Here is a 10965-nt window from a genome sequence, read left to right as displayed (position 1 = left end):
ACAACGTGATCGAAGCAGTGCGCCAAACCCGTATGTTGTTCTTGAGAAGAATTACACTTCATGTCCGTGAAATTACAATTCACGTTGCTGCTATAGTAATAAAAATACACGTTCCAATTCTATATTCATATGAGTATGTCAATGTTGCAGCATCCTTTTTTTTCCTTAATCCAAAGCCAAGAATGTGATATATAATAAAATTTTAAGTGACTTTTGTCACTGCACGTGTCCTTAGTAAAGAGGGGTACCATTGACTCATCCAACTACATTAAGTCCAATTTAATGCCACCTAGTCGCCCAATTAATTCCATGTGGCAGCCCCACCAAAATACTTATCCTTTTAACTCTAATTACAACCACAATTAATTCTTTACTTTCCCAATTTATTCCAACATTTATCAACTTCCCATGTAATTAATTTCTTGAACTCAATTCACTTAAATAATAATCATTTTTAACATACTCCATATATCCATTATCATGACCATGTGATATAGCACTAGTCCATAGTCTCATTTACCACCCATAAAAATATTATTTTCAATCACCGTCATCACACTTTTAAGTCCTAAATCATTTCGAGACTTCATTCCTTGTATACACCGAGTTCTTAATTTTTATGATTGAATATGACCAAATTCTCCCGACTTGGGTAAATTTGCTCATGTTGGACGGTTCAATTTCCCGGCCCAAATTACAGGATATTATAGCTTGGACCGTATTTCATTCAAATAAATTTCAAACCTCGACGAAACTTATTTTGTTCGATTTGTTTAACTTCTAATCCTTATGGTACATCTGTACCATCACTTTAATAACCTATAAGCTTAGGGGATAACCTCGTGTCCGTTACTAATATCGTTTAACTCGCACACTTTCCAACGCATGAGAATACGGGATGAATGTTACACCTCGGAAAAATCTTCCGTTGGTACGCAAGTGAATGAACTAGTGATGAGTACGAGCGTACGATGTTTCCGCGAGTAAGAAATAACATTTGACGACCCTAAGTGAGATTCCGAAGGCAATCGCAATAAGAAAGAGGTTATGCTCCATAATGAATAATTATAGGTTTTGAAAATGTGAAAAGTTGCAAGTTTGCATTCTGGCCAGTGGTCGTAAAATGAAATATCGACCGTAAAGTGGTATACGGTCCGTAAACGTATTTTGGCTTCCAAAACTTCAACTTTTTGCCAAATGAGCAAATGGTTAAAAACGACCCAAAATACGAACCGTAAAGTGGTTTACGGCCCGTAAACTGCGTCTGTAAATCACCACATCTCAGTTTAAGTTTCTGGTTCTGATATGATTAAATACGACCACGAAGGACGGTCCGTAAACTGGAATACGGACCGTAAACCAAGTTTATGACCACTGTGCACTTCAAATCAGATTTTTAAGTCATTAAATAAGGGGACCAAGGCTTATTTCATTTCACTTTTACATCACACCCCTTCTCTCTAGAACATCTCTCTACATATATTCCATAAGAATTCAAGGATATTTAGTGGTCAACAACATAAATCAAGGGAATCAAGTGTAAGAAAACCATCAAGATCATCCAAGGTCAAGAAATCTAAATGGAGATAAACTAGGGTTTTGCTCAAAGTGGAGTATTATCAACTAAAGCTTGTACCTACAACATTTAAGGTAAGATTCATGATATTTATATGTTGTTCAAGGTAGTTAAGAGTTGAAATACTTGGATTGTAGAAGAGTATAGAAAAATGAGTCATGAATATGGAATAGTGTCATTTTGAGAAATAGTATGGTTTGAGATATGGGTCTTGATGTATTGTGATGCACATATGATATAAATGATGTTGAGAACATGAGATGAACAATGTATGTAAATGGACGTCGTGTGTGTTATGGCCATGGTTGTGGATGAATTGAATGTAAGTCTAGAAATATGGATAATGTGAATGAGTAATGGCTATTGTTATGGCATCGTGAATTTATTATTGACGTTTGGGAGTTGAGATACGTTATGGAGAAGATGTTGTCCGATTTTCTCTAGCTTTTGTCATATATGCTAGCTATCGATTCTAATGATAGTATGACTTCAATGAAGGTAGAAACGCTAGCATTGGAGGAGAACGCGCAAGTGTAGAATAGTGCAACAGAAAGGTATGTAAGGCTAACCCTTCTTTCATAAGGCATGGTTCTTTGGCCAAACATCTAAATCCTCTATACGAGTATGTTGTCTTTGAAATGATTTGATCTTCCGAGCTTGTAAGCTCACGATTCTTGATACGCTACGATTGTACTAAGTTCCTCGCAAGACGAGTAGGCCTATTAAGGTAGATGAAATGAATGATGATGATAGTGATAATGGCATTGATGATAGCTATAATGATAATAACGATGACGATTATGATAGTAGGGTTAAAAGTAAAGATGCTTATGAGCTATTGTGTATATGTATGACTATTATGGAACACCGAGCTTATATGGCCGGGTAGTATATGTATAGATGTATATGTATGTATATTTACGTAACGCGCGCACACCACTGCAGTTGGGTATGGACAACACTGAGCCTTGGTAGGGCCAGGTACGTGTAACACTGAGCCTTGGTTGGCCAGGTATGTATGATCACCGAGCCTATATATGGTCGGGTACGTGAAACACCGATCCTACGTGGTCAGGTATGTTATATAAGGATAGGTATGAAACACCGATCCAACGTGGTCGGGTATGCTATGTAAATGCTATGTGTATGACATGATTATGTATATGATATGAATACGAATATGATATGACCATGTATATGAATGTGAATAAGGGCATGTATACGAATACGAGCACAAATATGGTACGGGTATTATGGTGGAATACGGATAGTGATGTATGTACACAAATACGTATTAGCAAGGGAAAGTTCCCATGAAAGGCAAGTAAGTGCATATGCCGATGATATTGCCATCTCCCATCCTATGCTATTTCTTATGTTGCTATCTATGCTTCTATATTGATATTGACTATGCTTTACATACTCAGTACATTCTTCGTACTGACGTCCTTTTGTTGTGGACGCTACGTCATGCCCGCAGGTGGCCAGGGAGATAGAGTTGATTCGTAGCTACATTCTCGGTGATTACATAGCGGAGCTCCATTTCATTCGGAGCTATAGCTTTGGGTACTTATTCTTTTGTGTACATATTATGGGCATAGCGGGGTCCTGTCCCGCTTATGTGTTATGTTATACTCTTCATAGAGGCTCGTAGTCACTTGTCTATGGTTAGATATGTCAGGCCTTGTCAGCCCATATTTTGTATATCATTTTGATAGCCTTGTCGGCCCATGTACATTGATGTGGCATAAATGCCTATGATGATATAAAGAATCTTGTTGCCCAAGGGGACTAGAATGATGGATGAATAGAAATGTATGTTTTAATTATATGGCTCACCTAGATATTATGCAAAAGTCTGTCAAGGGGTGCCCGGGTGGGATAGCACCGGGTGCTCGTCGCGGCCCCTTAGTTAGGTCGTGACAAAGAGTGTCATGTATTTTTACAGAAGGAGACATTTGGCTCACTAAACCTCAGCAGATACAAGAAAAATAACTCCAGGTCTTTCACTCTCTGTTAGGTGACTCAGCTACTGAACTTCCTTTATAAATATGGGTATTGCTAGATATGGGCTCTACTAATCTATAGAGCAATAATTGATGTTCATTCAACTAGTCACCAAGAAAGATATAATGCTAGCACTTTCAGATATGCCTAGTGATAAGGCCCCTGAAATTGATGGTTTACACTAGTCAGTTGTTGAGGTTGATGTGATACAAGTTGTGAAGCATTTATTTGACAATGGAAAATTGCTGAAGCCTCTGAACTATACAACAGTCACACTAGTCCCTAAGTGCCCAACCCTATCTTGTTGAACCACTTTGTACAAGCTGACATCTAAAATCCTCAATGCTAGACTCAAACTTGTGGTTGATTATCTGGTAGGATCTTCCCAGTATGCATTCATAGAGGGGAGGAATATACTAGATAATGTGATAGTAGCATATGAGTTGATCAAAGGGTATAATCAGAAAGGAGTATCTCCCAGATATATGGTCAAAATACACATAAAAAAGCTATGACTTTGTTGAGTGGGCTTCCTTCACATGTTCTTATTTGAGTTGGGGTCTCCTATTAAGTTCACCAATTGGATAATATCATATGTTAACCTAGTCAACTATTCAATGTTTCTAAATGAAGTACTTACTCCAGGTTTCAGGCTAGGAAGGGATTGAGACAGGGAGATTGTCACGACCCAATTTAGCTAAGTCGCGTGAGCACCTACCTTTCCCACCTCGGTAGGCGAACCCTTATCCCAACAATCTCAAATACATGAAATAATAAATAAGTAAGCGGAAGAAATAGAAAAACATAAGTCTGACATAATGATAGATAGAATATGCGGAATACATCAAAACCACCCCAGAAATTTGTCTAGTCATACAAAAGCAACTAGCTAAAATTTACGAGTCTGGAAATATCAATAATACATCAATAGTCTGAATATGTCTTGGAATAATAAGTAAGACATAAAATAAGGAAGAATCTTCAAGGCGGCGGACATCCTGGAGCTCACCCTGAAAGACTCTAAGCAACAGCTCTCGAAACTCAATCAGCCACGAGAAGCGGAGGTAGATCCCACCTGGAACTCTGCATTCATAAAAGAATGATGCAAGAGCAGGTCAATACAAACAACAAGTACTGGTAGGTATCACAGGACGACTAAGTTTAGCTAACACATATCAAGTCAATAAAGTAAGATAAACAGGTAAATCAACAAGGTATAAGTCAAACACGAGCTAGAATCCAAGTATACGTCATCACCTACGTTTAGCATCTAAACCCAATTGTGCCAAGTCTCAAATACTCAGTTAGAATCCATATATCACAAGAATATCACAATAGAAACCATAGTGCAATGTAATGCAGTAATGTATGAAATGAGGAATGCAATGCAATGCTGTGTACACATGTACTCCGATTATGGAACATCACATCTAGGTAGCACAACCCATGGGGGACCCGCAAAGTCCATGTACCTCACAGTTCCGACAACAACCTCGGATACTGCTACCTCACGATTCCGGCAACAACCTCGGCAATCGCTATGCACAACCTCGATTCCGGGACAACCATCGGATATCAGTTCTCACGTCACTCTCGTCCAATTGAGCCCAGCTCATCACAGTGTTTCCTCAAGTATCATCAATGTATCAACAGTATATCATGAAGGATGAGAATGCGTGCAATGTATGAGTTCAATGTCAATAATCATATCAATATCACAAGTACCACGTATGGGCACACCAATAATATCATGAAAAGGCTACACAATAAGCCATAATAGAACACTATCCTCGTATCAAACGTCAATAAGTAAGATACTACAATATCACGATCAAGATATATCAATAGTCTCCAATATCTACTATCTCCATGTGGCATCAAGCCAACAATAATAGAACAAGATAAGTCACAACACAACGGGGTAGCTAACCACAATCACACAACAGGGCCCAACCTAGGACAATATCCAACCCAACTTCTTACCTGAAGGTTTACATGCTTTCTCTGACAATATCGTCTAAATATATGCTTCGCTAAACGAAGTCCCACTATAGGGTAAACCGTAACCTACCTGGAAGGCCGAACAACAATATCACCGACAATCACACCTTAGACTTCCCCTTCCTTTGACCTCGAGAGTAAGAAAGTCTAAGCATATTCGAATAAAAAAATTAGAATCAAGAAGTACATCAAACGAACCCTACTTCTATTCAAGATCCAAATCCCCAACCTTTGGAATAGGGTTTGTTACGATTCACTTTTACGCGGGTAAGGCATAAAAGTTACTACGAGATTGTTGGTGCCCTAAATGAATTTTTAGTGTTTTTTAGAGTCTCCACCTTATTTATTAAAGGAAAACTAGGAAAACCGAATAAGAGCTTTTTCAAGTAAGAGAGAAATCTTTTGGTATCAAAATTCGAGGTAAGGGTTCTGGTGATCCCCTAGGGAAGGTTTTACGCACCCTAGTATTAAAGATCCGTAGAATACGGTTGACCTACGAGTTTCCATGTGTGATTAATGTGCTTATTTATTTGAAGATGTTTTATTTTTTGGCAAAAATTGTCATTCTTATCCATATCATAACTTCATGAAAAAAATTGGCAAAAATTCTCCTTAAAAAGGGGTTTTTGGTTTTTGAAAATCCACGTAAGTGTTCAACTCACTTTATTGCCAGACTACGACACACCCGGGATTTCTCCCGAGTAGAGTTTCCACTATTCTAGTCCTAATAAGATGAGTTTAGTTCTTAGGAGTTTTTATTTTTTGCAAGAAAATATGGAGTATTCTCCTATATTTATACATACATATATTGGTATATGTAAAAAGAAAATCTCTTTTAGGTCCAAAATTTATTCTTTTGAAGCCCATACAGTCTTACCGTTTCCACAGTCCAAAATCCATCATACCTCCATTTGGTCCAAGTATAATTCTCTTTATTTTTATCCATTTGGTTTTGGGCTTCCAGACCCAAATCAACCTTTTTTCTTATGAGATACTTAAACTCACAACCCATCTTCAGTTTTTAAAATGCACCCAATTTTTATCCTTCAAACGTCCAAACAAAACAGCTTCCTCGAGTTTTACCAAGAATTTATTTCAACACGGTTTAATTCTAGAAAAATGCTAAGCGGTTTCTTTTTAGAATCACAAAATGATTTACCATTTTTTGAAGAAAACATTAGTTGTTACTCGCTTTTCCTTTGAACTTAATAGAAAAATCCCATTTTTACACTTCTTTGCCACAAACAGTGTTATCTAAAGCAATTTGAAAGAATTACCTAAAGTTTGATTTACCATGTAAAAATTTGATTGCCTTCCCAAATTTTTAGAGAAAAGGTTTAACGACTTACCTAAAGCACTAAACGTTGATTTCCTAGGTTCTACACATGCATAGGGATCGAATATTTTTGCAAAAGTTTTTATAAATACACATATATGAACAGATATGAAAAAAATAAAGGGAAAAGCTCAGGCTGGTGGGCCTACCAAGCCCACCAATAGACTATTTTCACCCATAGTTGGGCCTTCAAAAATTTAGCTTCTCTTTCTATATATTTTTTACGGACTTGATAAAAAATGAGTCATTGGGCCCTCAGCCCAATGGGTTTATGCAAATGAAAGTCGCCCAAGCCAAGGTATTTCATGCAAGCAAGAATAAAAAGGGATAAGGATTAAGATTTGTTCATATTAAGATGGCAAATAAAATCAGATTCGTGTAATGCATATATGTATAAGGCAGGCGATTCATCATTAAATAGGATAAGAAACTGACTAAGTATACATAGATTGGGGACATCAAACAAAATAGGCCCAAAATTTGCGAGTAGCCAAAGGCCTATGTAGATCAAGACAGCATAGAAACAGACCCAAACATCGAAAACAACTAGAAGAAAGCCCACAAGATCATTTCTCTTAAAATAAAAGGTAGGCAGTGCCATACAAATATACAAAACTTCAAGCCAATATACCATGGAGATACTGAAATGGCCCAAAAAGGAAAACTTTCACCCTCTTGTTCTTGATGCCACACAAGATCCAAAGGGTTTCTAGGAACCCCATGCATGGTAGACACCAGGGAAGGCTTAAGCTTAATCCTTGAGTGCTTTTAAGCATCTCCATTTATGTATTAAACTTATGGTATATAAGAAACAAGTATCAATATTTGTATGCACAGCTTACCATAAAACTAGTTATACTACACATACTGTACAACCAGTCGAGTGACAAAATTTTAAAAATGTAACACTCTCAAAAGACAATCAGGCCCAAGTAAAAATAATAGTGAGAAAGAACCTTAAGCCCAAATAGTATCACTTATCAGAAATACAACAAACTGGGCTAACCAATAAATTACACTTAGTCATTTAGAGAAGGCCCGAGAAACTGTCCCTAAACCCCAAAAACTAATACAATATTATTTAATGCCAACATACTTATAGTAGTGATTTACACCATATATGCCAGATATACCAACCTTTATACACTTGTGAGGTGTGTATTGAGTATATCTTATATATCTAGGTATATCCTTTCATCCATTTGAGAAATACAAACAATCATATAGAGCAGATGATAAAGGGATGATAAACTTTCAAATATAGAGGTTTTAACCAAAGTCCAACAGAATCAAGGAGGGGAGGGGGGCAGATTTGGCCAAGCTTATAAACAAACATGTCTTAGCAATTATTCGAATGATATACATAGTATAAAGTTATTTATACTCTGTATACATTTGGCATAATACCACTCATAGAGAGTAACATAAATTAAGCCTAAAAAGATTGAGATAACTCAAATGTTAAACAGAATGGTTTGTCAAGCTTATGGGACTCCACTATTTATTCAATTACATGAATGTGAACCAAACCCCAAAGGTAGCAAATATGGACTAAACACTTACTCAAATCAGACTGAAAGACAACAACAAAATCACACAGGTCCCAAAATAAAATTATTGAGTAGGAAAGTTTGGATTACCTTAATTAAACATTATACTTTCCCAATCATCCTTGAACCAACCCAGAAATAGAGTTTATGGGACTGGAGTTTAAATAGTTCAAACAAAACTCAAACCAGGCCAAATTACAGTAACCATAAACGTCAAACCAACCACTTCACACATGAAAGAATCTCTTTTTTTTTAGGAAGAAAGAAAGAAAAATAGAGGAGAAGAAAGGAAACACCTTCCCATTAGAGGCCTAGATATTTTAGCAGACCCCAAATAAATGCCAACAAGAGGTTCAACACAAGTTTTCAAACAAAAAAAAATGCCACGGCATTAGTGTTGTTTCCAGCCCAGATTCCAGAAAAAAGACATAACGCACATATTGGTTTATATGGTGCAATCCAATATTCATCAACACTTTTAAAGGATGGGGCCAATACAAGCACACAAGGAACATACTCAATAAATATGGTCTGGAATTTGCTAGAGGAAAACATAGGACATCTTTGAATAAAGTTATAAACTCACATTATTGAACATCACTTAGCTATTATAGACATTACTCTAATTACTATGATCCATGTTTTGAGTAAAGAAAAACATAAGCTAAGTGGTCCTATGCAGTCTGCCAAATATGTGAGCCCATTTTTTTTTAAGAAAGGAATCATGAACTAACTAGCCTAAAAGATCAGACAAAACATGATCTAGATGTCAACTAATCCCAAACAGGTAAGACACTACTATGTTTGACCAACAAAATAAAACTTATAAATCACATTAGTCCTGAGGCAAGTAAACACTTAGACATGATTTACACAAATTATAAGCCCTTAAATATTTTAAGCATCTAGATATGGTGATCAGAAACCACAAATATTCAATATTAGTTAAGCATATAAACCTAGTTAACTAGTCATTAGCCTGGATTAGTGATGATCAGGCAATGTATGGACTCTAACATGATTAATCTAATAAACAAAGATGATTGGCATTGGCAACCATAAAATTAAAGCAAAAGAGAAAACTTTCAATCTAAGATTAAATCAAACACCATTTATAACCTATATATTCAAGTAAGAACATACAGGTTTCACATATAGGCATCAAACCACATAAAAAAAACTAAGTGAAACAACACATGAAAGTAGGAGACTAAACTAATCACGGAGCAAACGTAAACAACACACAAAGCAGGAATTTAGACTAAACAACAGAGAAAATTTAAACACACAAGAATAGGAAATTAATCTATTTACAGGGCAAGACTAAAAAATTGCGAAAAATAGAATAGAAAAGGGAATTACCTCTTCTTTGTGCAACCTTGGTTGAGATTCGAACTTGGAGACTTTGGTCACTCCTCGAATGCTCAAACCACAGAACCTACAAAAGACTTTTAAAAAATTTTAACTAGGTATTTCGAGTTTGAGAAATATATTATCAAAAATTTTCTCTCCCCTTCTTCAACATAGCTTAGGGTCCTTCATATAGCAAACCCCACAAAACCAAAACCCCAATTACCGATGTGGGATAATTCCCCAAAGATGGGATTTCCTCCTCAGATCTTATGTCATAGGCTGGGGATTAAATAAAAAAAATAGGCATCAATGGTCGGATTTCAACCAACAAAACCCAATCCAAAAGGTTCTTCATGAACCAATCGCATCGCGATATTCAAAATCGCAAACAAACAAGAACAAGTAAAGAGAAAGCAGTGTTGACTGTTAATTCGTAGAAACGTAAAGAGAAAATAAGAAAACACAGAGGTTTATACCGTGTTTGAAGGTGGCGTTAGGTGAGAAGGAGCGAAAAAATTGATGTTTGCTCGATCTAGTTGTACCAAATCCTGAAAAAGTCTTACGCGTCTGAAACTTTGCCAAAATTAGCCATGGTGACTAGGAGAGAGGAAGGGGAAGGGGTGGCGGCGCTAGGGTTTTCCTCCCCTCTCTCCCGCCTTTCACACAAACTTGTGTTGTGTTGTTGTTGTTTTTATGCTGATTTGGGTCGGGTCTTGCCCTTGTTAGGCTGGACTCGGTCCGTTTAAAAAAAGGAAAGAGCAAGCCCAATTTTCAACACAAACACACACACACACACACACATATAAGGGACAAAAAATGCAAATGCGTAGGTAAAATTTAAAGGGATTGATTTACTAAGCATTTTAATTAAAACTAAATAATCAATTAATTCAAAAACACGACTGATTTTCACAAAATATTGGATTTACAAGTATGGCCTTAATTGAATTAAAACATGAATTTTGTTATTTCAATTATGGCCCATTTTGACTAACTAATAGATTATTTTAATTGTAGCCATAATTAAACATATAATGAGCAATTTAAAAATATAACCACAATTAATTATCTAAATTAATTATAATTAATTTATGAATTTTCCATATAAATTGATTATGCAGAAAATTAAAATTTGGGGGTAA

At 36.3% G+C, this 10965-nt stretch overlaps 1 long non-coding RNA gene across 1 annotated transcript; it reads right to left on the bottom strand.

Moving 5' to 3' along the window:
• Positions 1–4403: 4403 nt before the first annotated feature.
• Positions 4404–10458, bottom strand: LOC132613546 (uncharacterized). The gene is made up of 3 exons (XR_009572001.1): positions 10300–10458; positions 9833–9908; positions 4404–4666 (listed from the first exon to the last, which is right to left on the bottom strand). It is a non-coding gene; the product is annotated as an uncharacterized LOC132613546 (long non-coding RNA).
• Between the last annotated feature and the right edge of the window lie 507 nt (positions 10459–10965).

Source organism: Lycium barbarum, chromosome 10 (genome assembly GCF_019175385.1).
Source record: "Lycium barbarum isolate Lr01 chromosome 10, ASM1917538v2, whole genome shotgun sequence".
Taxonomy (NCBI): domain Eukaryota; kingdom Viridiplantae; phylum Streptophyta; class Magnoliopsida; order Solanales; family Solanaceae; genus Lycium; species Lycium barbarum.
The sequence above is the reverse complement of the archived record's forward strand: the minus strand, read 5'-3'. Positions and strand labels throughout refer to the sequence as shown.